General features: G+C 40.5%; 1 protein-coding gene across 8 annotated transcripts in view; it reads left to right on the top strand.

The window, feature by feature from the left end:
• LOC113031912 (transcription factor COE3) overlaps positions 1-15,771 on the top strand; it is a 136,409-nt gene that overhangs the window by 64,662 nt on the left and 55,976 nt on the right. The window lies entirely within an intron of this gene.

The raw sequence follows: 15,771 nt of genomic DNA, 5'->3' as shown, positions 1-15,771 counted from the left end.
AGAAAAGATGTTCGTGATGATTTGTGTGTCCAAGAGAAGCAGAAACAGGTTTCCCCCCGAGCGAGAAGCCTGCTGAGGCCGGACGGGGGGTATCTGGGGCGTCTCGGGGGGAGTTCGGGTCCAGGGCTGGTTTGTGACACGAAGCAGAGCCGAGAGCAGAGCGTTGACGACGTGAGATTTACTGTAAAGTGCAACATCTGTCCTCCGCCGTCCAGCGACCCCCCCCCCCCGACTCAGATCCTGTGAATCTGTTTCGCTCTGACAGCTTCAAACATGCTGCTCTCAGAGCTGCTGTACAACATACGTGATGCACAGTTCATACGACAGAGCGTCCGTCTGCAAAGCAACCTGTGACCCGACCTAACATCTTTCTGGACACAATCTGTTACATTTTTTCATCTTTATGGACACAAAGTTTCCCACATGAAAATTTTCCCATTCATTCATTCATTCATTCATTCGTCTATCTGAACACACTTTTCCCCACTTTTGTACTCATAAAAGTGAGTGCCTTTTGTCCTGTTTCCATATTCTGGACAGAATGGGGTTTTTTGTTTTTGTTTTCCTCAAACACAATAATGAACATTTAGAGGCTGCAGGGATTGTATGGATGCAGCCAGTCATGCCACTGCTCACGCCTGAGACTCATGTTTGGTATTAATATATTATTATTATTATTTTAGGTTCAGGTTTAGAAAAAGCTCGTGGTTTGGGTTAAATGCAGCAGTTGGCACTTCGTGTTTTCCTGGTTGCCACGGTGACATCCCCTCACCTCGTATGATGCGTTTTCTGTACTACGTTAAATGATGCTAAAGTTTCAGACTCTGTTTCTGCCGTCGATGCTTCAGCTCCACATTACATCATAAAACTGATCAGAAGCAGATGTCGATTCGATCTGTGAGGCGAGGTCCCGCCAAGCGCATTAAACCGTCACGCGGTCTTCCTGTGAGTACACTCGTTTGTTTGTGAGGGACTTTCCCAGCATTCGTGGTTAGTGAAGTGTGGACGGTGTTTATCTGACAGCGAACACTGAAACGTTTAAACACCGTACAGAGACAGAGGTGTGCCAGAAGCATCTTACTGTTACAGAGAGCATGAACGGACAAGTGGTGGGATGTAACGTTACTCAAGTACACTTTTACTCTACTGTATTTCTGCTGCTTGCTGATTCCTCTCGATTATATTTTGGATGCAAATATTGCATTTTGTTCATTTTTTATAGCTCTATTTGCTTAAAATTCAAACATACTAATATAAGATTTATTACATGTAGCAGTATAAAAGTAATTGCAAAAAAGTAATCTTCAGCTGAGGATCTGGATGCAGATGTGCTTTTTTTCTTGTAGATGGACACAAACATGAGAGAGTCTGTTCAGCAATATGAAAGCAAAGGAAAATTTGTGCAGAAATACAGCTGTGATACTTGTAATTATGCATAATTATGCATCCTGCTGGGCAACGTTATTTGTAACTATACTAATATTCTATCCATTGTATAATAGTAGCTTTGCATCCAAAATACAACAGAGAAGATGCAGAACATGAAAGTACTTAAAGTACAAGTACAATAGCTCACCACCAGCTGTAACATTAGTGATATGCATGTTAATCAGTTATTATGATCCAGTTACATATGTACAGTCTGCATAATGAGGGTTTTTCCTGACAGCAGTGGTTTACAGGTTTGCCGGTTTGAGCTCTGTTGCATCAGTAAAGTAAAATTGAACATGCAGAGCTTCCTGCTGTGAAACAGGGAGCAGCTGAAAGCCGCTTATTAAGTATTTCTGATGGTAAAACTTCTGTCCTTTTAGGTGGAAGTGGGATTATTTTTCATTAGTAAACAGTTTAAATGTTTCACCACTTTGTAAAGGGGGAAAAAAGCCAAATGATTATTTTTGGATATTTTTATAGGATGTATTTAAATAATTAATGAAGCTCTTACACACTGAGGCCATGTTTAATGATCAGGCTACAAGGAGCTGAAACTTACAGGTAAATGTTTTCTCAGTCTTATCCTCCTCTCTGTTATTTTTATGGCGATTCTATGCAGAGATTAAAAAGCTTTCAAATCTCTGAAGTCCGTGCACGGGTTCACGTCTGATCCAGCCTGATTAAACCCTCCTGAACGGAGAGGCTGAGGGCGAGCAGCCAGCTGCACCGCTGATCGTCCCTCAGTGGGAAAGTGTCGACCTGGCAGCCGGCGGGCGAGGCGGGTCGGGTCGGCCCGCAGAGAAGAACCGAGGCCGGCCAAAGGAGAGCACACCAAGGACAAAACCGGCTCTCCTGGACCAGACCTGAGCCAACCTGGGCCGAGCAAAGACCAAAAGTCACAGAGACTGAAACAAAAACAAAACCGAGAGGCAAAAACAAGAGCAGGAAAATCCAACAGGCCGAGCAGGTTTTAATGAGGGCCAGAAAAACAAAAATGGATTTACAGTCAACAGTTTTTCGACTCTGGAGGCGACGCTCTCCTTCTGAGTTTCCAGTTAGTCGTGATGTTACTAACTATTAGAGAAAGACGGCTCACAGCTGATCCTGATGGTGCTCTCTGCAGGTTAATTAGGACGTAATTTGAGGAAAGGTGATTACATTTGGAGGACTCTTTACAGGCAGCTGTCAGCTTCAAGGTTTTCCTACTTAATAACTAAAACTCAGGATTTCATGGTAGTCCCACAGAGGTATGAATGGAAATGTGAAGATATCAGATACAGATATTCACTTAAAGTACTGCAGGATACTCACAGTCTGCACGGGATGATCGCTACATAGATTAATAAATGTAGACACGCCACCGCTTAAGTGTCATTAAGCTGTTTGAGTACAAACAGAACGTGTTTTTATTGTGGTCATGATCTCTCTGTACGTAACACTTGTTCGTCTCACCTTTGAAACCTAAAGCTGAGGTTAAAGGTGACGTAAAATCCTTTTGAAGGAGTCTGGTGGCTTTTAAAAGAGCTGCTGTTCATGCAGAGCTGTCTGACAGTCCGAAGGAGTTAAAATACTCTGAACACAGTTAATGTGATAAATGCGGTGCTTAAAACCTGTTCCAGACTTGCAGCTCCTGTTTGGAACGGTTTCTCCCAGTTTGGGCCCAGTCTGGCCAGTTTATAGGTTAGTTAGCCATGGCACTGTTACGTGTTGTTGGTCACGAACTACCGGCGGTATGAAAGAAGGGCAGAGCTTCCACGTCTGAAAAGAGAAGCCAAGGATGAAGTGCCTTAAACCTGCGAGGCGATAGCTGTGGTTGCAAAAAGACACCAGGTCCTGTAGAAGTGTCTTTTGTCCCCAACTGGTCTCTCAGATGGCTGTCCTCCCTGAACCTTTTTCTGCTGGTTTCCTCCTGTTTAATGGGAGCTCTTCCTTCCCACTGTCGCCAAGTGGCTGCTCATCGAGGGCCATCTGATCGTTGTGGTTTCTCTGTATTATTGAAGGGTTCTTACCTTACAATATAAAGTTCCTTGAGGTGACTGTTGTTGTGATATGACGCTATATAAATAAAACTGAGTTGAACTGAACCTTTAGATGAGTTAATACCAGCAATCAAGTCTCAATAATGTGGCCCATGAAAAAGACTAAATATTTGTGTTTATTCTGCTGCCAGTCTAAAGAAATTTTTGTTAGAAAAGTCCCAGAATGCGGTAAAGATCGGCTTCCTTTACACCTGTTTCTGTTTAAAGTAAAAAATGTGTTGTAAAAACAGAAAGTGAGTACTCGGGTTCCAAACCTTCACAGTGGACTGATTTAAAACAATCTCAGAGTCTCTGCTGCTGCTGCTTCTGACAGTTTGTATAAAGGTGAAGAGGTCAGGAGCCAGAGGGGCGGTGCAACATCTGTCCACAGCTGGAAGGAACAAGGTTTCCCAAGAGAAACTCCCATCATCCACTTCCTATTTCTCCTCCACCCACTTCAGCCCCCCATCCTTTAAATAGAGAACATGTGTCGCTCGATCGGCCGGAAGCTGCTCATCACGGATCATAAAGTTGGTGGAAGCTGCAATCCTCTGAGGATCAATTACACATCATCAGATGAGTTAAACGCTGCAGGTTCCCGCTCACGTATCTGCACATCAGGCCGGGTTTACAGCAGCAGCAGCAGCAATGTAACCGACTCTGAGAAGAGTAACGCCGTACCACACAATAAATGCTTTATTTTATTTTCACTGCAGCACCTAACAACACGCTACATGTGCAGCATTAAACTCCAATAAGACTTCTTGGACGGTCTCTTAGCACCATGAAGCCCACAGCAGGCATGTTATTGGTCAGATGATGTCATTAAAAATGCTCCAAACACAGTCCAGAGGACCAGTTCAAGGACTCTAATTAACAGCTACATGTCAATCAAAGAGGCCACGCCCCTAATAATGTAATTTTAAAGCTGTACAGTTTTATTAATGGGATAAATTATCTATAGAGACCAAAACTGTTTTTATATTAGGATATAAACATGTTTAATTCTGGTGTAAAATTTGACTTTTTAACATGGGACTCTAAGGGGACTGACTCACTGCTGGAGCCTCTAGTGGACGTTAGAGGAACTGCAACTCTGCATTGATTGCTGGTTGTCATGAACTTCAAAAAAAAGTTCAGATAATTTTGATCCTCCTGGTCATGCACACCTTAACTTCCCACGTTGCACAAGTCCTCCGCTTTGTCTTCTGTTTCTGCCTGTGGATCGTTTCATGAGGTCAGACTGCAGTCCTGGCTGCTTTCCTTCATTTCTTCCCTCATCTTTCGACCGATGAGTCATTCATAAAAAATATAAGGAAAGCTAGAGTTAAAGCTCAGCTGTGACCTGTAAATCTGTGAGTGTGTTTTAAACATATATACGCGCGTGTGTGTGTCCACGTGTCAACCTAATAAACGGCGTCTCTGAGGAGGAGGCGGAGCCGTGATCTCAGTTCATTAAGCGACTCGGCCCTCGAACGTGTCGCGGCGCTCGCTCACACTCAGCTGCTTTTTAATTAATCTTTAGTTTTCCCCGCTCGGATGCTGAGTCGTGTTAACACCTCGCAAAACGCCGCCAAAGCTTCGGGGGGTGGTGGAGCTGAATTTCAGATGTGAAAAGCGTCTCGATAAAGATTTGATTTGATGAGAGTTTCGCGGCTGTCGTGGAGCTTTTCCACTGTTTTTGAAGCGTTCAGGGTCCCAGCCTCAGGTGTGTTCTGACAGCAGTTAAAGAGGGAAGTGTTGCTTTCTTCACCTGTGGGGCTGCAGGTTTTAGTATTCCCTCTAATGTCTCAGCCGCCCTTCAAACAGAAACTGTAATTCTGTGTAAATGATGTTCAATTTCTCCCCAAAGCCAGGCTGCAGTCTGGCTTTCATCTCCTCCAACAGGAGGATAGAGCTGAGCTGGGACTCTGCCAGGCGGAGGACCGGGCAGCTCCTCCGACGTTAAACAACTCCACTGTCAAAAAAACAAAAAAACTGCCTACAAATTTAATGACACTTATTATCTCAAAGGCTACAAATCTGCTTTGTAGTTTCCCCCTCCAGTACACCTCCCCCTTCCTCCTCCTCCTCCTCCTCGTCAGACATGTTGAAATCTTTTCAGGTGAGAAGCTTTGAGTTGTTTCACAGTTCATCTCGCCTGGCTGTCTGCGGAGACTCATTTGTGCCAAAAATAGAGGGGAAGGAACGTGTTTTACTTCACAGTGTTACAGTTTGGGTCTCTATAGCTGATTTCCACATTCATAATAACTTAAATCTACTTAATTTATTTATAACTCACCTGTTTTAATTGTAGGATTTTGGAGTATTTTTAATGACATTATCTGACCAATGATGTGGCTGCTGTGGGCTTTCAGCAGTCAAAAAGTCTGAGCTCCAGTTTTGGTGAAATTCAATGTTATTGAGCTCTTATGAACCAACATGACAGCAGCTGAAATGCGAATACCGAGGCTTCAGACTGTCACAAAAGCACTTGTGTCCAACTTATATACACAGTCTGTGGTTTTAACCCAGTTAACCTGGTTTTTCAGTGACAGGACATCATTTGTGCTCCTTATAAATTGTTTTCCGGTTAGACTGATTCTCCTGCAAACGAAACATGAAACTCAGGTTTCCTGAAAGCTAAAACAAAAGACGCATAGCTGCAAAATTTCAAATAGTGCCCAGTTTGTCAGTGTGTATTTTCTGTGTGGATGGGACTGCGGTGGCGTGAAGGTGGCGGTGGTCGAGGTGCGTTTGGTTCACGCTGTGTAACACTCCTGCCCTCTGTTTGCGCTGACGGTGCAGTGTCATCAGTGACGGCTGGCAGCCAAAAGAGCCGTGAAAACAACAACCTGAAAAAAAAAAAAAAACCAACCCAAAAAACAACAAAATCGAGCCGCAACAGGAAGCCGCAGCGGCAACATTTCACTTCCTGCGCCGAATCAAAGCCGAGGCCGGCGCCGAGCAGGAAACAGAAAAGAGAGAAGCAAGCAGAGATTGACACGGGCCGTGCAGCACTTGACAAGCCTCCTCGTGGCGTTTGTTCAGCAAAATTAAACACTCAGGACTGTTTTCACCTGCTCAGGCAGGCAGCCGCGCATATGGCCCGCAAGTTAAAAATAAAGACAATGCGCATACATTAGCATACATAATGCAGCGCGACCCCCATTTAATATGCAAATTCCCTGAAATATTACTGAACACCTTCTGTTCCGAGAGAATACATTTGAATTTGCAATTAGAGTTATCCTGTATAATTAATGAAAAGCGTCAATTTTTGGCTGCCGCCTAATTTGATTAAACATGTTGATGAGGCGTTTAGAGGCACCGCTGGATCGCAGGAGAAAAGAGATCTGGGATCAGGTGATCAGGGGACAGAGAGCGTTGGGGCCAGGGATCTATGGAGAGGTGATGGGTGAGGTCACTGTGATGTCAGCAGTGTGTGTGCCTGTGTGTGTGTCAGCAGTACAAATGGCGAACAGTGTTCCTGGGATTTTTTTCACCTGGTCACCGTCTGTCAGGTCATTTTACAGGAAGCTGGAAGATGTTCAGGTTTATTCTGCAGGTCAGTCTCAGGTCACATGATCACATGGTTCCTACCTGCAGCTGAAGGGAAGCTCCTCCTCCTCATCTGCCTGATGAACATGAATGATGTTTGTGATAAAGTGAGTCTCGCTGATTGAGGCTTGCTTGTATTGCAGAGATCAGATTATTATGGCCTGTATCGCTGGGAGCTGCATGTGTCTCCATTTTCAGCAATAGCAAAGTAAAACTTTATTTACAGAGTAATGTGTGTGTTTGCTCACACACCTGTAGCTCACAGGTTCGTCCTTTTTATTCAAGCTGCCTTGGGTTAAGAATTTCTGAGATGCTTTTATTTTGAAGGGTAAAGGTCCATGCTACAAGCCTGTCTGAACAGTCAGCTGAAGCAGTGATGTTAGAAAATTAGTTACAGACTCTCCTGTTCTCACCTGAAGATCCTCTGATATCGGACAAGATCACGTGAGATCACCGTTAGTGATGATGTCATAACCGGGGGTTATGTGATGATTTTGAGTTTTATTTTGGTGTCCTGCTGCGCTTTGATCCTGGTTTCCTGTTTTCTCTTGTTCCTTTCTTTAGTGTTTACCTCCTGTTTGTTGGATTACTATCGCCTGTGTCTGATCAGTGTGGATATTCAGTCCTGCCTGCCTCTCAGCCTTCATCGAAACATCTGTTCGTGTTCCTGGATTCATTTTTCCATTTTTTGATTTCTGTTTTCACCTTTGAAAATTTTTATTCTGGACTTTGCATTCAGCCAATCACAAGCCCCCAGTTTGACCAGCTGACGCAAAGTTAAACCAATGCGAGCTAATGATATTTCTGATTGCCATATTAAGGTGAACAGGTAACTGGTACCTGTTTGCTCAGCTGTTTTCCATCGTTTTCCTGGCTCCTGGTAGAAATACTATCAGAAAACAGAAAAATAGAAGCCGTGAAACATGAAATAAAAGACGAAAGAAGATGAAACTTTTGTTTAAGAAGAGTTGTGAAACACTTCACTGACTGACAGTGACCGACCGTCATGCATGCGCTCATCCTTTAATTACCGGAGTTTTCTCTGTAATGCTGTGGAGTCTGTGCCTTGCAGTATAAAGCGCCCTGAGGCCGCTGCTGATATATAAATCAAGCTGAATTGAAATGCAGCTCTGCGCTGCTCTCGCTTTCTCGCAGCAGAGCAGGAAACGTCTACCTGCTCCTCCACACCTGAAGTTTGACGGTTAAAAGCAAAGGTGGCGAACAGAGGGAGAGAATTTAGAAAAGAGCTTTATGCTCCTCAGGGGGGTCACTCTAAATCATAACCTAAATATGCACACACACACACATTTAGCCTGCTTGTGCTGTTTATAAAAGGAGTTGAGAGGTGATGCTCAGCTGTATAAGAGATGCTAAAAGACTGAAGAGCTGGAACATTAATTCATCCTCTTCATCTCTAGAGGAACATAAAGCTGGGGTCATGACCTCAGGATGTCTGACCTATGACCTGTGCTGTTTTTCATGTTTTGGAGGTACGATATTTCATACCTTTGACTTCCTGTTGAAGTTTTTCATCCTACAGGCTCTGTGGTCGTAGAATATTGTTTCCATAATGGGTGGGGTTGTTGGCTCCTCACTCAAACCCAGGGTGGAGGACCAGGTGTTGGCTTTTGTGACCTGCCCGGTGTCGTTAGAAAGACCAGGGGCTGAAGTAATAGGAACGAAGGTGGAGGGTCGTAACACTGCACACCGCTACACCTCCAGGACCAGGATGAGGTGTTTCTAACAGTCTGTTTTTAATAATCAGATTTTATCTCCTGTAGCTGAACTTTACAGCATAACCTTTGAGGCGGCTCGAAGCAGACATACTGGACCTTAGCCATTTAGATTCTCTTTTAAGTAAAGAATAAATAAACAGCATGAAGCTGAAAGAAGAAGTGTAATTGTTACTAGATCATGGACACAGACGAGTCCAATATTTAGCTTTTTCTCCCCAAATTAGAAATATATCATAATTAAAATGTAACCATTAGCAGTGTGTTGACCTGGTGTGTGGATGAACATTAGATGTTTTACTGTGCAAAGTAGCTCAATCACGCCAACACTTCAGCACTGATATCCAGACTTCCTGTATCTCCATTTTTCCCGGGAAAAGGGGCTGATTTCTTGGGTGAAACCCTGGGATCTGGTGTCCTGTTGCTGGTGATGAGATGTGTTTCTGTGTGGCTTTAACAGAGCGGAGGACGTGCAGGAATGTTTCACTCTCTGTGCTGTCGCGATGCCATTAACTGGGAACGTTCCCCTCAGTAATCCACTTACAGCAGGCAGCAAATATGAAGCGGTGGACGTGGACGAGGTGTCGCTCTCTCTGCCGCTCAGGGAAAGTGGAAACAGGACACTTTGAGTGTGATATAAATTCAGTTCGCCTGACGTGCTGTTGTGGCTTGAATGAGGTCAGATTTAAGCAGCGGAGCTTGTGGCTTTGTTCAGGCAGGAGATGCTGCAGATAGGATGGAGGCGCCCGGCGATTACAACAAGCTTCAGTCAGGAGAAGAAACAGACTTCACGCTGTGCTTTGAACCGCAGATATTTATAGACAAAGATGTTGCTACTCTTCTTTGGAATGATGTCAGTGCAGCTGCCATATTGCTCAGAGGAGGCCTCACCTGCTAATTTACGCATGTTTTCAAACAACAACAGTTTATCTTCTGTGATGCAGAATTAAAATGTTTCTGATAAGCAGAAGGAAAAGCTTTCCTCTGTGGGTTAAAAACACCTTTGAAACACACACTTCAGTCCCCTCCACGCCGCCTCAGATATTCCAGCCTCCATCGGCCGAGTCCGGCCCAAGGTCAGGCCAGATGGTGTGGCTGGCTTCACCTTGCTGCTGACCGCTGGTCCCAGCGCAGCAGAGTGGAGCCGCCGCCAAACAGATGGAGAATAGCGGCGAGCTTAAAAACCCTGAAATCTGCAGAGGAGATTCAGCAGGAAAGAAGAAAAAAAAACATGTTTTCTCGGAGCTGTTTGTGCCAATTAGGTGTAATTTTTCTTTACTCGTTACTTTGGATGTGAGTGTGTGTTTAATTTGTCCAATGTGGTTTCAGTGCCGATGCCGACTTCAAAGCCGAGTAAATTACATTTACTTTGTAATGCTTGCATCATTATTCTTCCACTTCATCAGCAACCAATCAGCCTGTGCATGTGTGTGCATGTGTGTGTGTGGACTCCCCTATATTTATACTGATATTATTATTACCACCAGTTACAGTTTGCAGCCATCGAGAGCCCCCATGGCTCCAGGTTTACTGCACGTCTTTGCTGCCCACATAATTTCATTAACAGGAAAGAGATTATTTCCACACTTTCTTGTGTTCTGAGTGATTTATGTTCATCTTACTCCAACATAGACGACCCAACGACTCCAAACTGGTGACTTTTACCATCATGACAGTGAATAAAATGAGCCTATGTTATCATATACTGATATTGGGTTTCGCTCTAAAGATCTGAAGTTTATTAATAATATAGAAAACTGAAAAAAAAACTCTAATCATGTCACTGCCAACTAATTTTCTTAAGGTTGATTAAATATATCAGCACACATGAAAGCCCGGGTGGGTTTTTGGTGCCTGTGGAAATAATAAAGCTAACTTTTAGAGTTGGGGGTTAACTGGAGTCCAATTAAATAGGTTATGATCACCCCTAGTAATATATTTAAAAGGAAGTTAAATATTAATCAAGAAGTTAAAAAACATGGTAAACCTTAACCTTAAATTTAAAAAACCTAAAATGATTTAAGCGATCAAAGCTGTCCAAAGAAAAGTAACAAATGTGTTTTTAGACTTTTGTTTCAGTACTTTCACAGACTAAATGAGTAAAGTTAAAAGTACTTCATTATGGTAACAAGTGCAGGTGCAAATACTTTATACTGTTAGATGGACATTACCTTTAGGAAGGTTGTGAAGCTCTGTTTAAGAGATTAAATATAAGGTACATTTATTCAATTCAATTTAATTCATTTCATTAATAAATGATGAGGAGATTTAAAAAACAAAAAAACAAAAAAATGTGTCACTTTATAAATAAGTGTTGCATTTTTATTTTTGCAAATGTTTCATCTAAAAATATTTAAAAACATAGTTTTATAATGAGAAACATAAATATTGATTGAACTAAATGTGGCAAAATTCTAAAATTTTGATGTTTTATTTTGATTTCACTCTTTCTGATGAGTGATTTTTTTTTTATTGGATTTTAATAAACATGCAGAAATGCTGTTTACATTTTCAGGTCATGTAGATAAATACAAATGTGAAGTGTTTTACAAACAATACATTTAACAAATATTGGAACTGAACGGCCTCCATACAGGCTGCCTGTGACGGAGGAAATTAGAGGAGAATCTGATGGATGCTCAGCTGGGATGAAGTGAAAATGATTTGTACTAAATTGGCTCAAACATATAAACCTTTGAGAAGACATGGCTGGAACTCAGATTTAAAATAAATAAATAAATACACACAGTTTGTACTCAGTGTTAGTAATTAGTGAGTGTTTTAGATTCCTGGACCTGCTCAGGTGACACATAACAACATTTTATTTCCCTTCACTCTCTGAGTCGAGGCAGCAGCTGGAAAGGTTAAAGTGGCATGAAGAGATATTGAAATGAAATGGTTGGAAGGCAAGCCTCGGGCGTTTATTCAAATGACCACATTTTTTCTTTCCTTTCCTTTAATTTTGGCTCAATAAAGCTGGACATTCAGCCATCAGCAGTCAGACACTTAATTAAATACCTCAGCAGTTGTACGAGCTGCGAAGCCTGTTTGGAATAGTAATGGATATAAAGAGAAACATTTGTCAAGCTGATAAGTGAGAGATAAATCTGCTACCGCCTGATCACATAAATAACCCGAAAAGTCTGACTTTAGGCAGACTGGATCAGACTGATGGACAACTGGGATCAGGAGGCGTACTGGGATAACTGGTGCTGCATGTAGACTGCTATGATTTTCTTGTTCCCACTGTAATGAACCTCTATTTGTGAATGGCGGTCATGATAACTGTAGGAAAGCTCTAACACTGAACATCTGTATCAGCTGGGTAATGAAATGATGTTTATCAATATCAGTGTGTGATCTTGATGTGTTGCTAGCACTAACTAAGTGATTAAAGAAAGTGTGATGAAGAGTTCAGACTTTAAGACAGTGTTTATAAATTTGATTTATTTGATTACTGCAAGAAGAGAAGATTATAGTTAAAACTGTATATTAATGTAGTATAGTAGCGTTTATATTTGTGGAATGCATTCCATTTCAAATAGATGCTAACATGCTAACAAAGTAAATTCTCTCTTACTGTACAAATACGACAAAATACAAATAAACTAAAGTAAACGAAAAATTATATTATGTCTTGGTCATAAAATTAGTTTCCAATTAGCAAAAAAATTATTTAAAAAATTATTATTGTGTAATCATGCTAATTAAAATTAAAGTTGTTAAGAGTTACTATGTAACTAAGAGTTACTAAAATAATATGACGTTGGTCAGTAGCAAGTGCTAATATACCAGTTGTTGCTTTTACAAAGCAATGAGGTTAATAACAAATGCGACTATGTCATTGTGCTAACAATGCTAATGTGATGCTAACAACGTTTATAATGTAATTTTTGAATATTTGAATGTAATTTAAAAATAACTCATATTTGGTAATCCAGCTAACTTTGATCTTAAAGTACATTATGAACACTTTTTGGTTGATGATTTAAGATTAAAGATTCTTTATTGTCATTATGTATTCACAATTCTGTGTTCTAGCTCTCTCAATATTTATAACAAACAACAAACACAAGAGTAAATATACACAATTGGGAGAGTTGCACAACAATAGGATGTTTTGCACATCCTATTGTTGTGCAATTGCAAAATGCAATTTAATGGTAGTAAATTAACTTGAATTATAGTGACTTACTTCAGCATGTAGTTAGCTGTTGGGATTTTAATTTGGGATTTTAAAATATTTCGTTCACGTTCCGGTCTACTGGTATCCATTTTAAGCTATTAATCCCAAACCAAATAAAAATATTAATATTAACTACAAACTAACAAACAACAGAGACTGGAGCTAAAACAGCTTATTTACAACAGAGGATGAACACAGGGGCTGCACAAAAGACCAGCATAGGATTATGAATAATTATTTTTCAACTGTGAATTATGCAAAAGTGTTTTAGTGGAGTCCAAGAATAAAAATATAATTGTGGAAATGAGCAGGACAGTCCAGGTCAAATACACGAGCGTTAACACTGGAATAGAACTGTAACAGTGAGCTGCAGATGATGGTTAAAGGTTGTTTTTTTAGTAAAATAAATGTCGACCTTCTACTGTACTTCTGTTTTGCTGTTACATGTAGTTAAAGGTTAGTTCCCCTCGGTGCGATGTTTTCTCAGAGCACTTCAGCCTCATTTATTTAAAAGAAAAAAAATATTCCTCCCCAGTTTTATGATTCATTTAACACTAGTTGCTCACGCCTGCCTGCGCAGTAAATTCTTAATATGTACAACATGATTTAATTATTGCTTCACATTTAAGATACAGACAGACACACACACACTCTAGTGATTTTAATTAATGTTTTACGTTCGTAAAATATGTTTTCTTTAGCATTCACTACATCACCATATGCAGTGATACAACCTGTTAAAGGATAGAAAAGGGATTTATATGAAGCATCATTAAGTACAAATCCTGTCCAGGAATCTTATTTTTGACCTTTACTGAATATGTAATTATCATTTATTTTGTTCATACTTCCTTCTTTTTCTTATAAAATATTATTTATTATTATGGTGGAAAAGCCAGAGCACTGACAGTGACAGTGTACAACATTTTGATTGTAATTGGAATTAAATGAGAAAGAACAAGGACTATAGCCATAAAGAAACAAACAACTTTACATTTTTAAAGATTGAACTCTTTGTAAAAGCAGCACTGGAGCATTTTCTGCACAACGCAAGCAAAATCCTAAATATAGACTCCTGAGTAGATGAGTGTAAACGCCAGCATCTTAAAGGCTCTCGGGAAAACAGGTTTTATTTAGCGATGTTCCTAACAATCAGTTTTATGAAGTAAAATGTATATATTTGTATATAATTGTATCCAAAATACTTCATTTTGAGAGTAAAGTTGACTGTCAGTCGACTCCCATAGTTGTAGTTCTTATTATCTCAGTGTGTTTGTGTGCTAAATAAGAAATAGGTTCATCGAGCCTATTAAATCAATCGCTGATCAGATCTTATTTAAAAATGTGTTGTTTTATACTTTGTTGAGGTTAATTCGAGCATCTCTTTGTAGATTTGTTTATTTGTGGTATTTTTATTTAGCTTGTGTTTTTGTGGCTGTTTGGCATCTCTGAAGTTGTACTTGTTGTTGTTGACCTGTGTATTATATACAGTTGTTTTTATCTTTGTGGTGTTTTATTGTTTGGTTCCTGTTTGTCTCATTAGCTCTTAGACGTATCTTTTTTCTTTGTGACTTTCACTGCTCTCTGTGACGGAGAAGCAGTTTTTATGAAGCTTTGCAGTGGTTTTGCAGCTGCCTGTAGTCATTCTCTAAGTGTAGTTGTGTCTCACATCTCTTTACTGTGTTTCCACAAGCAGTGTGAATTCAGTGAATATATTCATGCAGCCTGTGCCTAATAAATGTTTCACAATAAAAGCTCTGTTAAGGGAGCTCTTAATGTGAAACAGGATAAAGGAAGTGTTGAGTACCAAATGTACTGATTTCAACCAGCCAATCAAGGTGATGCTTTATACTAAAATGTGTTGAGGAAATATGGTCTGCATCTGTAAAGTTTGCGGTCTCTTTACAGTAAAACAACTGCATTTCTGCAGTTGTTTTAAAATCTTGTTGCCTCGATCTCTATTTTTATTTGGTTTGATAATCATTTTATTCATTTGATTTCAAGCCAAGCCTCCTCTGGACCTATGCCCTTTGCCCTCTTCAGCCATCCTTCCACTGCTGCTGCTCAACCTCGAGGCCATTACTTTGCTTGTTTGCAGCTCTGAGTAATGAGAACAAACTGAAGGCATCAGTTTGGGATTCTCAGGTCAGAGACGAGTCCACAGGTCGTGAACTCATTGAGCTTTTATGTCTGGAAACAGAGTTTGTTTTCCCTGAAGGTCGGCCTCACTTCAGCGATTTACATCCCGTCTTCTTGATGTTTTCATAATGTGATCTTTGGTATTTGGAGGTTTGACTTCACCTTTGGAGGCTTTAACACAAATGCTGCTGCTGAGTTCAGCTGCCGAGATACCTTTTAGCCACAAACCTTTTTGGCTGTGATGAAATTTTTGTCAAACCTCTGCAAAATGTCAAACTTTTCAGGAAAGAAATTAGTCCTTTTTTTCTGTTTTTACTTTTACCTTGAGGCAGTTTGGAGTTTATCTGCTGGGTTTTAGGAGGATTTCATCAGATGAGAAGTTGAAGGATCCTCTCGGCCCTGAGAGAATTAAAAAAATCTTTCAGTCCAACTTGAAAAACGTGCAACACTGCTGCTATGAGGATTTCACATGATAGTAGCGATACCAGGGATTCTGCTGGATTTAAACAGATACTTTATAATTTAGAACACCTAAAAACAAAATATAACATAAAATAAATAACAGCACATGAAGTCCAAATACATGCTTTTCATTTAAAATTAAAGCTCATCGTTGTAGTTCAGAGTAAATAAATATACAAGCTAGAATTGAGGCCCAGAATTGATTAGAGTCCCAGAGCATTGAATGTGAAGATTTCAGCTGCTGACCTTTTTATTAAACCAT

Source organism: Astatotilapia calliptera, chromosome 2 (genome assembly GCF_964374335.1).
Source record: "Astatotilapia calliptera chromosome 2, fAstCal68.1, whole genome shotgun sequence".
Classification (NCBI taxonomy): domain Eukaryota; kingdom Metazoa; phylum Chordata; class Actinopteri; order Cichliformes; family Cichlidae; genus Astatotilapia; species Astatotilapia calliptera.
This window is presented reverse-complemented; position numbering and strand designations above follow the sequence as displayed.